The sequence below is a fragment of the Macaca fascicularis genome, chromosome 5 (genome assembly GCF_037993035.2).
Source record: "Macaca fascicularis isolate 582-1 chromosome 5, T2T-MFA8v1.1".
In the NCBI taxonomy this organism is placed as follows: Eukaryota; Metazoa; Chordata; class Mammalia; order Primates; family Cercopithecidae; genus Macaca; species Macaca fascicularis.
This window is the reverse complement of record NC_088379.1, coordinates 178,372,764-178,393,892: the sequence shown is the minus strand read 5'-3', so window position 1 is coordinate 178,393,892 and position 21,129 is coordinate 178,372,764. Positions and strand designations below refer to the sequence as shown.

Here is a 21,129-nt window from a genome sequence, read left to right as displayed (position 1 = left end):
CCATTCTCTACTCTATTCCTCTCTAGATCAATCTCCCTAGCTTTCACCGACCTTCACATCCAAGTTTCTTAAGAATGGGCTTTACCCCCTAATTCTTCACTCACTATAATTTGTTTCTGTCTCTGCTGCTCTACAGAACTGTGCGTAATGAGACCAAATGACTGTTCAGGCTGTTCCCAAATTGTTATAGCCAATGGGTAATTATCCACCTTATCTTACTTGATTGTTCTGTGACATTTGAAACTACAGACAATTTTCTCCATTTTTTTCTCTTATGAATTTTATAGCATCAAATTTTTTTTTCTTATACCTAAATAGATAGTTTGGGGGGTGTGGGAGTCATCTATTTCTCCCATTTCCTAAATGCTTAAGTTCCCCTGTAGGCTCTATCTCAGGTCTCAGTGATTCTGCATATGAATCCAGTGTTACTTCTTCAGGGTTTGAATTTCCAGTTATACAATAACATTGCCTGCATCAATATTTCCAGCTCTGATCTCACTCTAAATCCAAGACCACAAATGCACCTGACTAAAGGAAAATTTCATATGAATGTCCCATAAGCACCTCAAATTCTGAATGTTAAAAGACTAAACTCGAATTCATAGGATAATATTAGAGATGTAATGTGTAGTTACAAAACCAAAATGCCTCTTGACATATTCTATAATCTTTTCCCTTATCATTAGAGTGTGCTTTTAGACACTATTATTCCATATAACAAAAAAACCATTCATCTGAAGTTCAGTAAATCCTGCAATTTATCTATCTTTCTATGTGCATATTTTTTCACAGAAACATGTCTGGGATTAAGTGTACCAGAAATTAATAATGAATATTTCTGAGTTCTGAGATTTGAGATAATATTTAACTTTCATTTAGGACCTTCCTGTATTGATCTAATTTTTATAATCAGTTTTTACAATTTTTCAAGATAATTTTTTAAAACTAATATCATTTCCTTCTCTTTCTATATTGCCATTTGCAAAATGACATCAAATGGAACTAGTACTTCAAACTAGTTCCTCAACAAGAGCTTCAGATATCATCTTTGACTTGTTATTGCACCTACCCCTCACGAATATGTCTTAAATTCATTCACTTCTTTTCCGTGTCTTAAGTTGAGACTTCATCCCCTCCCACCTTAACTTCTGCAATGGCTTCCTGCCTCCGATTTCATCCCCCTCCATTTCATTCTCCATTACTATCATCAGACATTTCTCTAAAATCCTGGCTTGCCTTTTACTGCTTAAAATCAGTGGCTTTCAATAGCATTCAGAATAAAAGCTAAACTACTTGACATGTCCTAAAATAATCTATATGATCTGGCAGGTAGGTGCTTTTGTAAACCAGTTGTGGGGCTTCTAAAATTCAACATTCTAGTAATCCCACCTTTGCCATCTGAATCCAATCATAAGGTAAGTTTTATGTCTGCATGCAGTAAGAGATTACAGAACGTCCTTCTAGTTTGCTCCCTCCACCCCTTACTTACAGAGTTTTTATAGATTTGGGTTTTACATTTAAGTCTTTAGTTCACCATAATTTAATTTTTGTATGTGGCATAAGGAAGGAGTCCAGTTTCAATCTTCTGCATATGGCTAGCCAGTTTTCCTAGCACCATTTATTGAATAGGGAATCCTTTCCTTATTGCTTGTTTTTGTCAGGTTTGTCGAACATCAGATCGTTGTGGTTGTGTGGACTTATTTATGAGTTCCACATTCTGTTCCATTGGTCTATGACACCATATCCTCTTATTCTGAAAACTTTAACATTTGTTTTCTTGGATTCCTGAAATTAAATTGAAAAGACCAGTTTCTAAAGTCAGTCAAGACCCATCAATCTATTTGTATTTTGATATACATAACTTAAGTTAAAAAAAAAATACCAAAGTGTTTCAAAGTACAAACCAGTTACAACTTCAGGCAGTCATTAAGGTAAGTAAAATGCATTGTTTTGACTAAAGAAAAAAAAAGAATTTTCTTTGTAAATTTTTATGGGATACTCTAAAAGCAGGGCTGTCTCATCATCTTCTGAGTAAACAAAGTCTAGAATTCCACAGACCAGAGTAAAATAAAAACAAAATTAAAAACTGACCACACACACCTGTCTGCTTAGCTGTAACACATGTGATTAAAATCATGATTTGGTACCTAGAGAGTAATGAGGCATCCAAGGAGGTTAGTAAACCTAAATTTGCAGCAGTTTGATTTTTTAAGATTTTTTAAGATAAAATAATGTTCTAAGGAATAAATACTATTCTAAATAATAATAAAAGTATAAAAGTGCCTCTATAGGCATGTTCTCCCCCTTTAATAGTATAAATTCAATTTGCACCAAGACTAATTAAATAATGAGCTAGTCACATCGATGATATATACCATATGTCTATGAATATGACTTCTAGAATTACTAAAATGAAATAATCAGAAATCATCGTGCCTTTAACATTGTATCTTGACATTCCTAGCCAGCCTCCCTTAAATTCTGTCAAACCACATTTCAACTCAACAGCATGCCAAAAGGACTGCAGTCACCTTATGGTGATGGTGAATTTTTAAATGTATGGCCTCTGATTCTACTCTACACGGAGTGACAGAAAATCTGTCTGGGTAATTTGAGATCATTATATTAGCAAAGAATGGGAAATCCACGTGAATTGATAGTGAACTGAATAGTTCATGTTTTAATCAACTAAAAAGAACTGTGCTAGATACCAATAAAGCCTAATTACTTTATATTTCGTTTGGAAATAACGAGTTAGTGTACAACAGAGATAGATTCTGTGACAGAGGTGAGAGCTCACAGAGAATGCGAGAAGCGATGAAGTGTGAGATAGAGTGACCAGAACAGGCTAAAAGGTGATGATACATGATGAAGTGCAGCTGAGAATCCCAAGAAATGACAGAGTGAGGTAGGCAGTGGTCGTGTGGAACTGGACATCTTCCCATAATGTAAAAGACTTTATCTGAGGGATTATTCAAATGACTAGGAGGAAACAAAAACTCATTGGGCTGAATTTGAATACATGAGTAGTATTAAGAGCAACACTTGCCAACTAAATCTTTAAATGTAGTATAGATGTTCTGTCTTCATATTATCTCTTCTTTTCATATAACTGTAGTGATATGTTGTCAGCAAGCAGTCCTCGAAGACTGTAATCTGCCATAATTTAACTTCCATATACAATTGGTTTTGACACTCAATAATCCCATAATTCAACTTTTAAAAATCCTGGACTGCAAGGATTACTGATGTGTTCCTAAATATGTGTTGGTTTGTTTGAAAGACAAGATAGCAGGCTCCTGAGGATATCTGAAGCACTCAGTACAGGATCTAGCACATGGTAGGCAACCAAACAATATTGAGCGAGTGGATGAATAAATAGATGAAGTCAGTAAAAATCTACGACGAGAGGCAAAGCTAAGACCACACCATAATTTTCCACATTATAATAGAAGGCCAGAACAATCGAAAAGTAAAAGGCACCTGATGGGTTTTCCCATGCCATTTTGGCTGCTGCTCATGATTTCACTAGACTACTTGCTGCTTAAGATGCAGAGACTTCATTCTAGTCATGGTGGTACTGTTAGCATCCAGGATAGGGCCTATGTATAAAATGAATTCAGAAAATCCAGTGAGCTGTCCAAACTCATATTTGTAATAATGTTAAATAAGAGGATTTCATCTAATACATATCTCTTCATTGACATGCAACTATTTGTAACTTTTTTTTTTTCTTTCCTTCATATCTTAATTAACTGCTGGACACAACTGGCCATATTAACTCAGTGTAAGTTCAAATTCAAGTTCTGCACCTATATGAATACATCTATTTCATTTTGAAGTGTGTAAGTATAGCCTGTAAAGGGATAATTCCTAGTCCATCTTTAATCTTCCTTCTTACCTTAGCCTTTCACATCATTCTCCATGCCAGCCTACCTAAGGTATCTTTGGTTCAAGTCAACATTGATTTAACATTCATGGGAAGTGAGAGTTAATGTGGCATTAATTATCTTTTCAAATATGCATTCCTTGAAATCTAACAATTCAAACTGAAATAGTAGTAGGACCTTCTATTAAAAACACAAACTTTTGGCAGGGTTCAGCGGCTCACTCTTGTAAACCCAGCACTTTTGGTGGCAGAGGCAGAGGGTCACTTGAGCCCAGGAGCTAAAGACTAGCCTGGGCAATGGAAGGAGAATCCTCTTTTCAACAGATAAAAAATTAGCCAAGCCTGGTGCCACATGCCTGTAGTTCCAACTACTCAGGAGGCTAAGGCTGGAAGATCTCTTGAGCCCAGGAATTCAAGGTCACAGTGAGCTGTGATAGCACCACTGCACTCCAGCCTGGGTGACAGAGCGCGACCCAGTCTTTAAAAGAAAAAAAAAAATACAAATTTCTGGATATGCAAATTTGCTTCTTTTTCAGTTTTTCTGAGTTTAGGCAATCATAGCTTTTCTATCTGATCAACTCTGTGTTTATCATTTTCAAATGCTTTACCACCACCACCACCTCTTTGCTGCAATAAGAAGAATCCGAGTGTCTCCTTTGCTTTTATCTACTTTGTATCTCTTTCTTTAAGAAAATCTTACCTTGAAAAAGCTTCTGGTTATTTCTATTTATTCTCCACTTACACTGTAAGTAGTGAAGGGGCTGTATTTTTTCAAAAACATACATAGAAGTAATGTTAGGAAAGCATATCCATGCTTTCTGCTAATGAGAGGAGGGTGGAGGAAAGAGTGTTATCAAGGAAAAACTTTTAACTACTTTCTAAAGGTGATCAAAAAATAAAAGAATTATTTTTTGGCATAATTCATCCCAGCACCATAAAACACAGGTGCTTTGGAAGAAAAGTGAATGGATAAGCCAGAGTACAAGGGCCAGTAAGGAAATCCACAGTGGACTAGGTGCAGAGTAAAATTCATCAAGGATGTGGTTTTCCAAGAGGCCATATTAGTTTAATTTAATTCAATGAATTAGTTTAATTCATTCAAATTTTACACTTTGCAATGGAAGAGTGAACTGTCATGAAGATATCCTTTGGCTTGTTCACAGGATGTGAAAAGAGGTGGGAAATGCAGAAAATCCCCTTGTACCTACTTTCTTATGCTACGCATCATGCTGTGCAGGGCACAACAATCACTGAGACTGGGATGGAGATGTCACACCACCTCTTGGAATGCTCCATGACTGACAATATCTGTGAAATTTGCCTTTGGGTTGAGAAAAAGAAGAGGGAAAGAGAAAATCCCCACTGTCCACAAAGGAAAGTTGGCAAGCTCTGCCTAAATATAAGAGAAAGCAAGAATTTAAAATTTACAGCTCAAGGCTGGGCGTGGTGGCTCACATATGTAATCCTAGCAATTTGGGACGCCGAGACAGGTGGATCACCTGAGGTCAGGAGTTCAAGACTAGCCCGGCCAACATGGTGTAACCCCATCTCTACTAAAATTACAAAAATTAGCTGGGTGTAGTGGCACGCATCTGTAATCCCAGCTACTTGAGAGACTGAGGCAGGAGAATCACTTGAACCCAGGAGGCAGAGGTTACATTCAGCTGAGATCTAACCACTGCACTCTAGCCTGGGCAACAGAGCAAAACTCCGTCTCAAAAAAAAAGAAAAGAAAAGAAAAAAGAAAAAGAAATGTACAACTCACACCAGCCACCTTCATCATTTACAAAAGACTGTTTTTGAATTTAAGAATAAGAACTAAGAATAAGAATTCATCATCTTTTGAGAATCTAGGAAGCAAATGGCTTCTTTGGGAGGTGATCCTGGGAAGCACCTGTGCAGAAGGAGGGAAGTGAAGTAGAAAACAAGGCATCAATAAAGAGTATGTTTTGGAGCAGGTCACAGTTGTGGGCAAGTGGAGCTCCATTCTCCCTCAGGAACTTGGGAGACAATGCGGACTATGCCTCAGAGATACCCCAGTGAAGGGATATTTACCTTCCAACTCTATCAGTTGTTGACTGAAGCCTACTCCCAAGGGACCTTAATGCCATCGCACTTCCAGCATGCCCTACCCACAAGCCAAAAGCATGCCATGGCCAGAGAAACCTTAGGCAGAGTCTCACATGACTGCTGCAGGAAGGAGTAGAGTGGATACACATGGGCACCTAAGTGCCAAGCCAGTATGGGGAGGACAGCAACTGTGTTTGCTACACCTCATTCCCCTAAGACTGGATTCCAAATTTATGATCTGATCAAACCATGAGTGAAGGGAGAAAAACTATGCTTCTATTTAAGAGAATGCTACAATTCAGACAAGACTAGAATGACTTTATTCTGAAAGAAAGCATCCCTACTCCAAACTTCTTGGACTTCAGAAATAACTAGAATTTAGAAATAACTAAGAAATAACCTAGGAATTAATATCGTATTAGTCCAGAGAAGAAGTTGGCAATGTGGGGCCCTCTGGCCAAATCCAACCTGCTGTTTCCACATGGCCCCCAAGCTAAAAATGGAGTTTACATTTTTAAATGGTTGGGAAAAATCAAAAGAAGCCTATTTCATGACACATGAAATTTATATGATATTCAAATTTCATTGTCCATAAATATTTATTGGAACTCAGCCACACTCATCTGTTTACATAATGTCGATGACTGTGCTGTCAATGGCAGAGCTGAGTAGTCATGACAGGGACCATCTGGCCTCCAAGACCTAAAAGTTTTATTTTCTGGCTCTTTACAGAAAGTTTGCCAACCTGTAATTTAGAACCAGGTTCACTCTTAGGGAATCTTCATGATATTAGTGTGTGGTGCAGGGGAGGGCAGGATGGTCTCTTCCTTTATTTAAGAAGAATCCAAACCGCTGATTAGGCTCCATCAGGCAGTTCTCTGAGCTTCTTGCGTAAGTTCTCTGAGTTTCTCTGTTATTCTTCCCTTCCTCTAAATTCATCAGAGCAGAATAAGTATTGATAATCCCCCAACAATGCTGGTATAAAACTATGGTTTCTTATTGGCAGTGTGTACTAAGAAATGAGATTCTTATATATAGTGATGAAAATGGAATAAACTTTTAGAATTAGAATCACTGTTTTCTCCAATACAAAATATAGCACTTTCCAAACATTTGCTCTTTTTTTTTTTAAGTGTTTCCAGACATAAATTCACACTGGAAACTAATGTTTGAACTCTTGAAAAGGAGCTAATTTTGAGAAAGGAGATCAAAAGATAACATATCACAAGATAATACTGGGGAAAAAAGACAGAAGTGTGTGGCAACAGGTGAGCGAGAGCTTAATTAATCGTATTAATCATCAGGTGTCAAGCTGATAAATTACTGAAGTCATAAAGATTTATATAAACCATTGGACATAGAGCTCAAGAGTTAAAACTGGTAACTTTAATCAGATCCCAAAGGAATCCAGTGTGCCAAGTTTAATCCAACTCTAGCCATGTGGTTGCTGGTTCAGTCATGAACGGGGGACTAGATATGTAAACCAGGTCTTTTCCAAGGAGTGCTATAGTGATCTATGGGTGTGCTTATAAATCAGCATTTCATTCCTCAGAATGCCAAAATCCATTCCCGAGGCCTTGTTTACAGGAGAACATCAGTACTCTCTGGGCACGCACGTCAGTTGGAAGGAAACTTTAAATAGCACAAGAGAAAAGTGTTCTTGGTAGTAACACAGCCTGTGATAAACTTTGAAGTCCAAATGAGAAGTGGAAGTGAATGTTAAACGTATGCCTTGTCCTAAAACTTCATGAAAAATGAAATGTACAAGAAAAGCTGGATCCCTGCCATGACACCCATTACAGTGTAGACGAAGGCTCTGACCTTTCATGTTATACTTACTGAGTTTTTGACACATTTAGTCAATTAAAACGGGTGAAGTGTAATTTGTTTTTCTTAAGTTTAATACAGCATGTCAATAGAAGTTAACCAAAATTTATAGTTTGAACACTAAAGCTGCCACATGCACTTAAACAAATGAACACAATTTATCATGGTTGAAATAAAGAGAACATCACGGGCATTTGACTTTATACTTCACATAAGCACGTTGCCAAATATAGGAAAGCAAGCTCCTCTCACACTTGCAATGAAAAAGACATTTTAGTTCACATTAAATATTGGTGTGAAAACCCTGGCAGGTGTCCAGTCCTAAGGAGTGTTAACGTTGGCACTTCCACTGTGTACTTTTACTATAAATTGTTGTAGCGTTTATTTGACGTGGAATACCCAAAGGATTGATGAGCAAAGAAAGGAAGATTTTTTTATTGTGCCATATTACCTTTTTCAGACATCCATACTAAGCGTTTACATCTTCAAAGTCTAAACAAGTAGCCACCTGTATTCAATCGGTGCAAGATATTTTTCATGAAACTATAGCTTACCTTTTTATAAACCCATAAAAGCACACATTTTCCATTTTATTAGTCAGCAAAGCAGTGGTGGATTTAATAATAAAACTTATAAAATGCAGTTTCTTTATAGACAGTTTAACTTTTTTGCTTGTTTAAAATGCCACAAGGACAACCACATTTATATTGTTTTTGTCTCTATCACACAAAAACAAATGGCTACAATTTTCCGTATCTTTACATAAAAAAGTTCACCTAGCGCTCCTCAGACATTTTATAGAGCAGCCAACAGACCCCTAAAGGTTTAACAGAAACACGCCACTAGGGGAGAAATTATCTACTATAATCCAATACATGTATTTGAATTTGGTATCTATAATGTGTATGTCAATCATATACAGCTACAGTAATCACACACTTCAAATTTCTAAGTGCATTTAAAGTAAATTTGTGTCTCTTTAAATATTAAATAAAATGTTTCCAATTGTGACCACAAAATTAACATATACTACCTACATAAAAATATGAGTGGGGTATTTAAATAGATTTTTAAAGTTGAGAGTGGCAACATTTTGAAATTAATATGATGACATAGAAGGAAGTCTTGTAACATTTCAGATTTTAAATCGAAGAAATATGTAATACATATATTAATAATTCAATTGGAAAATTATCTGGTCTGACCAGCACCTAACCCAAGACTTTTACACTCATGAACACTGGTTTCAATGTTTAACAGAATCAATTATATTAACATAATCAATTGTTTCAATGTTCGACTTAATCAAAGGTGATGTCTTTATACTGAGATTCCATTAGTCTAAATTTTATAGTAAAACTATTTCTCTTAGTCTTTAGCTCTATTCACTCATTTCAAACTTACAGGACCAGAATCTTAGCCTCCTGAAACAGGCAATTTGCCCTGCATAGACCCATATAGATCTGGAAAAGTTTGTAATCAACCCCTATCTCACTTAATTACCAACAAATTTAAGATTAAAAGTAACCCAAGTATTTTTAAACACTACAAAACTAGATATATGTTTACTGTGAAATAATGGAATGCTTAGTAAACTCTTGTCTGGTGGTAAAAGTTTACCAACTTTTTAGTCTTCTGCTGGGTTTAAACAATAATAAAACATCCAGTTAATTCAGCTACTTAAATTTTGAAGTTGCTTCTGAAATTAAAAAGGTAATTTAGATGGTTATTTTATATCATAAAAAAAGTTGTACATAGAATTTTTATTTCTCAAACAGTTCATGTGGCCTGTTACAAGCAAATTTATAGTGTAATATGTATCAGTAAAATAATAAAAATATCATGGATGTTTTGTTATTGCTATTTTTTTTGTTTGTTTTTGTTTTTGAGGTGGGGTCTCACTCTGTCGCCCGGGCTGGAGTGCAGTGGGGTGATCTTCGGCTCACTGCAACCTCCGCCTCCCGGATTCAAGTGATTCTCCTGCCTCAGTCTCCCAAGTAGCTGGGATTACAGGTGCCCGCCACTAAGCCCAGATAAATTTGGATTTTTAGTAGAGATGGGTTTCACCATGTTGGCCAGGTTGGTCTTGAACTCCTGACCTCGTGATTGGCCCGCCTCGGCCTCCAAAGTGCTAGGATTATAGGCGTGAGCCATATAGGTGCCAGGCCAACATCATGGATGTTATGCTACTTTTAAATAGTCTAAAAATACTAAATACATATACATACAAACTCAGTGACTATAAAGTGAAAAATTAAAGTAGTATTAAGATTGTTACTAAACATATGCTATTGGTATTAAAAGTGATTACACCTATTGCTGATAGAGATGTGGGAAAGTACATACCCATGCGTTGCTGGAGGGGGTGGAAATTGTTTCAGCCTTTTGGGGAAGCAATCTGGCAAAACCTATTAAGATTTAAAATGCATATACCCTTCAAATCACATCCCCATTACTAGGAATTGATTCCAGGGAAATAAAGCACTAGTATATAGAAATAGTTCATGCACTTTTTAGGGCAGAGAGAAAAAAATGGGGTGAAAGAGTGAATGTCCATTAATGGGTAAAAAATTTGAATAAGTTGCGGTGAAACCATACCATTCAATAACATGCAGAAATTACATAATTTTAACCTATAATCAATGACTTAAAAAATGTTCACAATATGCTGTAAAGTAACAAAGGTAAGAGATAGAGAAATATATAATATGAACCTATTTCTCTAAACCAAATACTACCAAAATGTTAAAATGTATATAGAGATGACGTGTGTGTGTGTGTGTGTGTGTGTGTGTGTGTGTGTATGTATATGTATTTTTTTTTCTTGAAATGGAGTCTCACTATGTTGCCCAGGCTGGAGTGGCAGGATCCCTCACTGCAACCTCCACCTCTCGGGTTCAAGCAATTCTCCTTTCTCAGCCTCCCAAGTAGCTGGGATTATAGGCATGTACTGTCATGCCCAGCTAATTTATGTATCTTTAGTACAGACAGGGTTTCACCATATTGGCCAGGCTGGTGTCAAACTATTGACCTCAAATGATCCACCCACCTTGGCCGATGTATACTTATTCAATTAAACATTAAAACTGTTATTCAGTTGGCAAGAGAAAAGATAATAAGAGAAAATTGCATTTTTTAGAAGTTTGTTCAATAAAAACGGAATAATACAATGTCATCTTTAGACAAAATCTTTGGAAATGTTTTTGTGTATGTTTCTTTAAAAGTATGTGAAATATAGTCATTGAAATAATGATATTTTTCGGAATGTGGAGAAATTTCAGATATTATCTTTCTCTTTTATTGGCTAATTTTTAAAAAAACAATTATTATGTATAAACATACAATGAAAGGACTATCCTTCATAAGGGGAAAAAACCTAAAACCTAAAAGAAATATTATACTAGCTTAAATTTTTCACAATAAAAATTCTCACTGTAGTGGAAAATTTGAAGCATTTAAATCCAAGAAAACATCCTAATTTTAAAAGAAAGAAAAATGGGAAGCACCACGAGAAAAAGGATGTGGTATACACCAGCAGCTGGCCTCACCATTCATTCTCCCCTTCTTCCATTATAAGGTTATCTCTGAGTTTTATCTGAACAAATGGGCACTGAGAATAAACACTACGTTTTCCAGTCTCCATTACAGGTAGGAATGCAGAGATGTAGGATGTGCCTAAGTTCTGCCATGCTGACCTCAAGCAGAGGGGATGTGTGCAGTCTTAAGACCTGGAACATGACTGTATCAGGCCATCTGCTACCACACAAACCAGAGTAACTCCAAGGCACTGTGATAGAGCAAAAGAAGATAATAGAGCTGCCATATCATACCCCTAGTTTGTGTATGCCTGGATTATTACAAGAGAGACAAATATACTTTTACCTTTTTAAAGTCACTGTCATTTTATTATTTTGTTAGCAGATAACACACTCCAAAAACACAGAGTTTAGTACCTAGAAACGGGGCTACCTTAACAAAATTTAAAATATGAGATATTAATTTAGTGAGCAGATGGTGATCAGCAAGGAAACAGATATTGCAGGCTGAAAAGCTGGTGGTTCCTATGCCACGGTACATTATTTAACTGTAGGCAATAATACACATGTGGATAGATTCTATGGGTGAGACAGATTGGGAAAAAGATCGCAGTATCAGTGAGAGCTGCTTTTTCCTTGCCAAGTTTAGCAGTCCTACATTATCTTGAAATAATGATATTTTTCTGAATATCATTAATTCAAGGTTAACTCAAGAGAATTATAAGATTTAGCTGAATATAAGACTGGCCCAAATTTCTCAAGAACATCACTGAGACAATGGGGCCAGTGTAATGGCAAAGATCAGATAAAAATACGGCCTTTTGCCTTCTCACCCCAGCCTGCTGTTTCAGATGACCTGAAGATAGCCATCAACAAAAAATTAGCCAACTTGGTTGAGGAAAAGAAAGTACAGATAGACAAAATCATAAATGACAAAGGAGAAATAACCACTTAAAGAGATGAAACTTTGAAAATCATGAGTCCAGGCCGGGTGCAGGGGCTCACACGTGTAATCCCAGCATTTTGGGAGGCCAAGGCAGGAGGTTCGCTTGAGGTCGGAAGTTTGAGACCAGCCTGGCCAACATGGCAAAAGCTCATCCCTACTAAAAATATAAAAAATAGCCAGGCGCATCGCACACCTGTAGTTCCCGCAACTGGAGAGGCTGAGACACAAGAATCAATTGAACCTAGGAGGTAGAGGTTGCAGTGAGCCAAGATCACCACTGTACTCCCGCCTGGGTGACAGAGGGAGACCCTGTCTCAAAAAAAAAAAAAAAAAAAAAAAAATGGAAAGGAAAATTAAGAATCTATGTTGCATAATTCTATGAAAATAAATTGAAAACCCCGCAAAGAGAGTTTTATAGGAAAGTACATTTTTCAAAATTGACCCCATCTTTCCAGATAAGAATTAGTTTTCTATTGCTGCCATACAAAGCTACCATAAACGTAATGTCTTAAAACACCACACATTCATTGTTTTTCAGTTCTATAGGTTAGAAATTTAATATGCGCCTCACTGAACTAAAATCAAGGTATCTGCAAACTGCTTTCCTTTCGGAGGTTCTGGAGGAGAGTATTCCCTGTTCATGTATGTTGTTGGCAGAATTCATTTCCTTGTGACTGTCCCTGTTTTCTTCTTGAATGTCAGCTGACAGTCATATCAGCCTCTGAAGTCCATTCCTGTTCCTTAGCTGGTGGCCCTTCCTCCACTGCCAAAGCCAACAACATCAGTACAGGTCAAGTCCCTCTCACGTTGCATCCCTCTCACCCAGAAGGGAAAAGCTGCCTACTTTTAAGTACTCATATGATTAGATCCTTCAGAATAATCTCCTCATCTCAAGGTCCTTACCCTTAGTCACATCTGCAAAGTCCCCTTTGCCATGTAATTTAACATACAGGTTCTCAGGACTAGGGCATGGATACCTGGGGGGCCTGTATTCCCCTACCACACACCCCAACACAAATTTCTTAAAGCAAAACCAAGCCAAGAGAACTTCTATCAATTTTCACAGGAGAAAAGGAGAACTAACCCTCAAATTTTACTATGTGCAGATGATTTTTAAGAGGGTATGTAGCCAAAGTTTTAAAGACTAGATAATCCAATGCCACTTAAATTTTTCCAAGCATAGAAAAAGAACACATTTCCAAAATTTTTTTAACTTCTGTCAAAAAATTTATTACAAAGAAAATTCAGCATTGATACATAAACCTAATAAAATGGCAGTAAAAAAATAGACAATCTCACTTCAAAATATTGAGGAAAGTTTACTGCAGCACTATTCACAATAGCCAAGATATAGAATCAACCTAGGTGTCCAACAACTAATGAATGGATAAAGAAAACGTGGTACATATGCCCAGTGGAATACAACTCAGGCATAAAAAAGAATGAAATCCTGTCATTTGCGACAACATGGATGGAACTAGAGGACATTATGTTAAGTGAAATAAGCCAGGAACAGAAAGTTACCCACCACATGCTCTCACTCTTATGTGGAAGCTGAAAGAAGTTGATCTCATAGAAGTAAAAAGTGGAAGAGGAGACTAGAGGCTGGGAGGCTAGGGAGAAGGGAGGGGTGAGGAGAGATTTATTAAAGGTTACAAAATTATAGCTAGATGGGAGGAATAAATTTTGGTGTTCTAGAACACTATAGAATGACTATAGTTAACAATAGTACATTATATAGTTTCAAATAGCTAGAAGGAGGATATTGAAAGTTCCCAATAGAAATGATAAATGTATGAGATGACAGATATGCTAATTATCCTGATCTGATCACCCTATATTATATATATTGAAACACCACTATGTACCCCAGGAACATGTACAATTATTATTTGTCAATTTTAAAAATAAAATAAAATTTTAAAAGCAAATAAATAAAATTTTACTAAATAAATAAAATCATAAACCAAAGACTAGGAAACAGAATCCAACAGCACATTACAAAATTAATATAACATGGTCAAGCAGAGTTTATTACATGAATGCCAGAGTGGTTTGATAATAGAAAATCCTTTAGTATAAGCACAATTTTAAAAGATCTAAAGAAAAAATTATTTGACTATTGTCATAAACACTGAAAAAACACTTTAATAAAATCCAAAACCCATTTCTGATCAAATGCTTTGTAAAACAGAAAACCAAGGATTTTTCTTTAAATTGATAAAAATGTATTTTCTACAACTCTAAATCTGGCATATTACTTACTCGGTAAACACTACAGGCATTTCCCGTAAAAATTCAGAACGATGCAAGGATGTCTGCTATTCTGCCTTTCCTATTTAACACAGAATTAAATTTACTAGCTAATGCAATGAAACAAGAGAAATTAATTAGAAAGAAAAGAATTGAAAAAGTTAAATTACCTTTATTTGCATATTGTATGAGACTTTACTTAGAAATACCCAAATCAATGATATTATTTCTATATGAGTAATAGCCATTCAGAAGATATAATGACAGAAAAAGAAGTTTAACCTATCAACAAAAAGTAAAATTAAAAACAAATCTAACAGTAATGTACAAAACCTATATGAGGAATATTTCAAACACTTCTGAAAGACAAAAGCAGAGCTGAACAAATGGAAAGACTGTGCTTGATGTTGATATCAAATATCCTTCTAGTTCATATGTATGTAATGTGATTCTCCAAAAATATATATAAATGAGATTTTTTGTAAAGCTAGACAAGTTGGTTCTAAAACCCATATAGAAAAATATACAAAATGAACTGATAAACTCCCTATAAAGAGGAGCCAAGAGTGAAGTGATTTGGTCTTCTCTACATCAAAACATTGCATGTGAATAAACAACTAGACAATTAAAACAGAATAGAAAGTTTAAAGGTAAATCCAGCTACATATAAAAATGTAAAATATAATTAATTGAGATAGTGTCTCACATCTGTGAGAACAGGATGGACTTTATTTTTAATAAACAGTATTGTGACAACCGGAGAGTCATTTGGAAGAAGATACAATTGCAGCCCACACCTCACACCAAACACCAGGATAAACCCTGTGTGAATCAGAAAGCCAAAATGTAAAAAAATGAATTATGTACGCATATTGAAATACCACACTGTGTCCCAGAAATGCATACATTATGTGTCAGCTAAAGATAAAAGGGGGAATTTCTTAATATAAAAATTTTAAATATAGAAGAAATTAAGTCCTACAAGTTCTAGAATAAAATATCAATGAATCCCTTTATAATCTGGATGTGAGTAAAGCCTTTCCAAATAAAACTCGAAATCCAGGGGAGGAAAAAAAGAGTCTGGAGAAAAATAAGCTTTTACATGTAAAAAATAATAATAATAAGGTAAAAGATAAATGCCAATTTAGGAGAAAACACTTGGAACACGGATCCGAGATAAAAAGCTAATCTCCCAAACATACAAGGAACTCTCTGGGCAGGAGGGCATGTACTTATGCTGCGAATGTTTACTGAGAACTTTCTTAGTGTAAAGACCTTCAGGTGAATCTGAGACACGTGATAATGCTACACAAGCACATTTCCATTCAAAGTAAGAAAATCCTGCTGAAGACTTCACCTCAGTAGCATCCCCTTTGGCAGATGAGGGCTACTGCTATACTAATTTCCTGCACGTGTTTTTCATTTTGCTATTTGCCTTCTTGAAAATCCTGGAATGCAAAATAACCCACATAAAGGACTATAAACATCCTTTGATATTCTAAAATAAGAAAAATATTCCTATTCATCACAATATTTATTTGAAATTTTAGAACATGTAGTTACTTATTTTTATTAAACTATCAGGTTGTATTTTTAAAAGTAACTTCCAGCACTATCTTTTGTTTGCGGCCATTAAGGCAGTCACTTATGCGTTTATTTAACTCTGATTCTAATTTGAAATCTCTAATATGGCAGTAATTGCATTGTCTTCAATCAATATTTGGCTCTCCATTTTACCTCACTCATAACTCTAACTACAGCTGTCTAAGAATTCTGAGCTTCCTGTCACCCATTATTTCCTACTCAAACATACAGAGTTTAAGTTTGTTCAATATTCTGTTTAATAATTTTTGTTTAAACAAGACTATTTATTTGCACTGGAGCAAAGTTGTTGTGTTTTTTTCTCTTAATATGTTATTCTTATTGTCATAAAGAGAGAGAACAAGAGTGGTGTGTGTTTCTCATCTGACAAAAGAACTATACCCACTTTTGCATTTTTACACAATAATGATCAAGGCCCAGGGCATTTCCTGGGGATTAATGGCTGACTGGGAGATTGAAGACCATTAACCTTAGGCAGTCATTAATTTTCTCAGAAAACCTGGTTGAAGTCATTATTTCTATTATAAGATCGATAACATACACCCCTCACCACCACTACCAAAAAAAAAAAAAAGAAAGAAACCATTGGAAATAACTTTTCTCTGGAATTTTTCTTAAGTTCATTCAACATGTAGGTTATATTTTAAGAGAAATGTCACTAAAATTCTGAACAACTTAATAAGTAACATGACATACCTCATCACTTAGACATCAGTGTCATGAACATTTGTGATTCTTTTCTCTCTGCCCTCCTAAACTTGACTTAGAAGTCAAGCTAAAAATAAAGTCTCTCTCTCACTCACTCGCTCACTCTCGCTCTCTCTCTTGCTCTCACACTCTGCCCCCACTCTTTCCCCCGCCCTTGTTCCCTCCCTCTTTCCTAAGGGCTTCAGTATGCAAGGTGTAAATCTGCAAAAGCAGCATGTGGTAGGTCACACTATATACAAATTGTTGGAGAGCAGGTTGAGCTATGAATCTACAGTGTTTTTATTAGTGGCATTTTATCTGAAATAAATGTCAGAAAGAGCTACGTTTTCTGAGCAACTTAATTGAAATGGATCTAAAAAACTAGAATTCACATGATAAAATAAGGTGTCATTTGTCTGACACTACTTTAATGCTCCAAACACTGAGCTTGGTAAGAGGAGAACCTGCACCCCAACAGTATCTCAGAAATCAAAGAGCTCCAAAAGAGCAGCAGCAACATTTGAACTCCTGAGAGAAGGAAGAGAATATACAAAATAAACATTAAAGAGCCTCAGGAAATGTATTTGTTTGTGAATGCCTGTGGTTAGGACAGTGCCACATCAAACAGGGGAGAGCTCTCTTAATGGATTCTCCAGTTTTCAGACATATTTGTCAATATAATTCTCTTCATCTTTAAAATGGAGATAACGTGAACTACATTCCAGTCCTCAATTCAAGGGCAAGATATTACGTGATGCAGTAAGAATGGCTGCTCATCTAGGATGCACCATAAATAGCACATAAGAAGTGATATGAAATGGGATTCCCTACCTACCTTCTTTTCATTGATCTTATTTACATCTTAGTCACTTCTTACCCTTGAAATAACAAGCAGAGGTATTGTCAATGTGTTTATATGACTTTCTTGTATATCCACTGGGGACTATAGCTTTATACATTGAAAACTTCCCTTCCTTCCTTCTTTCATCTCTGCTCCTCCCACCCCCACTACCACCACCACCATCAGTACATTCCATGAGCAGGTAGGGAGAAACAGCGAGTCATGAAAACAAAAGAAGAAAATCTTAGAGAAGGAAAAATAAAAGTAATTGATTGGTGCTAAAGACCACCTGGGGTTAGTGGACATCCATCCTTCCCACAATTAAGGGCAAACCAGAGTAAATGATTATGTTGATGGGAAATACACAAGTAAATTTAAAATAATCCCTATATCTGAGAAGCTCGCCATCTATTAAGGGAAATAAAATATATAAGAGATTCAAAGAAATATTTTCTCTCATTCCATTGGTTGCCTTTTCCTCTGTTGTTTCTTTTGCTGTACAGAAGCTTTTTGGTTTGATGTAGTGCCACTTGTTTTTTGGTTTTGTTGCCTGTGTCATATCCATGAAATCATTGCCAAGACCAATGTCATGAAGCTTTCCCTTAAATTTTCTTAGGATTTTTATAGTTTCAGGTCTTAATTTTAATTCTTTTTTCCATTTTGTGTTGATTAGGATGTATGGTGAGGCCAAGGAGGGTGGATCATGAGGTCAGGAGATTGAGACCATCCTGGCTAACATGGTAAAACCCCATCTCTACTAAAAATACAAAAAATTAGCCAGGCACGGTGGCACGCGCCTGTAGTCCCAGCTACTCGGGAGGCTGAGGCAGGAGGATTGCTTGAACCTGGGAGGTAGAAGTTGCAGTGAGCTGAGATTATGCCACTGCACTCCAGCCTGGGTGACAGAGTGAAACTCCATCTCAAAAAAAAAAAAAAAAAAGATAAGCATCCAATATCATTCTTTTGTATGTGGAAGAGACTATCCTCTTTCCTTTGTGTATCTTTGGTACTGTTGTCAATGGTCAGTTGACTGTGTATGCATAGGTGTACTTTTGGTTCTGTATTCTGTTCCTCTGGTTGATGTGCCTCTCTTTATGCAGTGCCATAGTGTTTTGATTACTGTAACTTTGTAACATATTTTGAAAGCAGGTTAACAGGATGCCTCCAGCTTTGTTATTTCTCAAGATTAGCTTGGCTATTCATAGTCTTTTATTATTTATTCCATTTGTTATTATTGTTCCTGAAGTATTATTATTGTTATAATGGTATCAAAATAGAAAACCAAACAAATAAAAGATGACCATGAATGAATCACAGGTGAAAGTGTCATGAGCCAAGAATTATGATTAATCCGATTTTATGTTCCTGAGACTTAAAAAATAAAAATAAAGGTTCTTCAAGAGACAAACTTCATAGAGAATGTCATCATCTCCTAAGGGATATAACTTTATAAAGCATAAAAAAACGGGCCTGGGATACAAATAAACCTGGCCTTGATTTACAATTCTTTTGCTTACAAACTGAGTAACACAGAGTCACCCATTTCACTTATTTGAGCTTTTGTTTTCTCATCTGGCAAATGGGAATAATAGTACTTACCTTGCAGTATATTATGAGACTTAGATGATAAAAGGCTTCTGGCAGATACTAGATGCTTGATAAAAGGTAGCTGTAATGGGTGATTGTGTAAAGTGAAAGTGTAAAGAAAGAGAAGAAAAGATTACTCCGAAGTTTTGACCCTAGTCAGGTGACTATAAAAATAATAATGCTCTAAATGGAAATATAAAAATCAGGGAGTATGAACAGATTTTAGGAGTGGGATTTTTCTATGTTAGCAAATTTTATTTTACATTTTATATGTAAGACCCATGCCATCACTAAAGCAAACTTAAAGGAAAGAGACTTTCTCTCTGATATCCTGCTACATTTAGGCCTTGTGATGACTCCACTTCCTCATCATTGCTGCTGCTGTTGTTTATTTTCACTTGTTTTTGTTGTTTATTTCACAATAATATATTATGGGCAAAATGAAATATAGATAAGGATTAAGTCTAGCTAGGTCCTGAAAACTCAGAGTAAGTGATGTCTCAAATGCTCAACACCATACCCAGTGCTAACCAAAAAGTACAATTGTTTGTAACCTACATGTATAATTCAGTACACAAGAATTTCTTAAAGATGGTCATTTCTAAAGCTCATATAGAATTCACAAGCATAACAAAGTTAGCAGCCTAAACAGCCAACTAGATTGGGTAATTGTAGAAATCTTCTGGGAAAATGTATTATGCCTTTTGGAATGAAGTTGGATATTAGGCAGATAGATTTTCAGCATCAAGTTATAATGATTGTTGTGTCTGTTAGAAAGAACCTAAAGTTAAGATTCAATTAATAAAGTTTTAAAATGTAGGGCACTGTAGTTTTTTTAGGGGTACAAAATTTCAAGTTAAAATTTAAATATTAAATCACAATGATCTGTTTCCTTTCCAATTTAAAGCATACTAATTCTAATTTTGTTATGTGACCTTGTATGACCCATGAAATGTGTTTAAGTTGTGAACTGTCATTTAAGTGTAAGAAAAAAACGGGACTACTCATCAACTGCATTGTATCCAGCACCAAAATCTTCCTGATGGAGTAAGATAAACACCCATTCAGCTACCCTAATTTTTTTAAGAGTACCAAATGGCATGACTTAATTTTACATGTCAAAATATAGGCAAACCACTGGGCATGGTGGCACATATCTGTAGTCCAAGCTACTTGGGCCACTGAGGCAGAAGGCTCACTTAAGCCCAGAAGTTCAGACTGTAGTGAGCTAAGTTATGATCATACCAGTTCACTTCAGCCTGAGCAACACAGCAAGACCCCATTTCTAAAACTAAATGAATAAATAAACAGGCAAACCCTTAAAGGACTTTGATGGCCATCAGTTAGCTAAAGTAAGCGACACTTTTAATAGTGTTATCTGTGGCAATTATAAAGCAACAGAGAACTAAAACAACTACAGTAGTGTTATAAGGGGTATAACACTTAAGCACTTAACACAAACATCATTCTAGATCAATTAAATCAGAATCTCAGAGACAAGTTCTTATTTAAAAGCTCTCCACATGATTTTAATAAATGCAGCAATGGTTAGGTCTACAAACTTGCATAAAAAATATATATATATACTCAGAAATCTATGCTTCTTGCCAAGACAAAGTAATAAAGACCATATACACTAATTATACTCCTGAAACAACTAGATCAACAAAATATATGAAACAATAATTTTCAAAACATTAAAATTCATGCTACAAAAAACGTTGATCTCTGAGAAATGGGAATAATGGACAAAGTGAGTCCTATGATTGCCTAGCTAAAAAGAGTTTCCAGGCCATGACACAAGAAAGAAAAACATAGGCAGAGTACAGTAGTCACCCTGTGTAGAGAAGATGTAGTTGGGAGCCTATGGAAAACACAGCAAGTAGACTCT

General features: G+C 35.9%; 1 long non-coding RNA gene across 3 annotated transcripts in view; it reads right to left on the bottom strand.

The window, feature by feature from the left end:
* LOC102133174 (uncharacterized) overlaps positions 1-16,900 on the bottom strand; it is a 189,783-nt gene extending 172,883 nt beyond the window's left edge. For 2 of the 3 annotated variants that reach the window (XR_012435231.1, XR_006698382.3), the window contains exon 1: positions 16,820-16,888. This is a non-coding gene — a long non-coding RNA (uncharacterized lncRNA). Of the gene's footprint in view, positions 1-16,819 lie in introns of all 3 variants that reach the window. The other variant, XR_012435230.1, reaches the window with a different exon arrangement.
* Between the last annotated feature and the right edge of the window lie 4,229 nt (positions 16,901-21,129).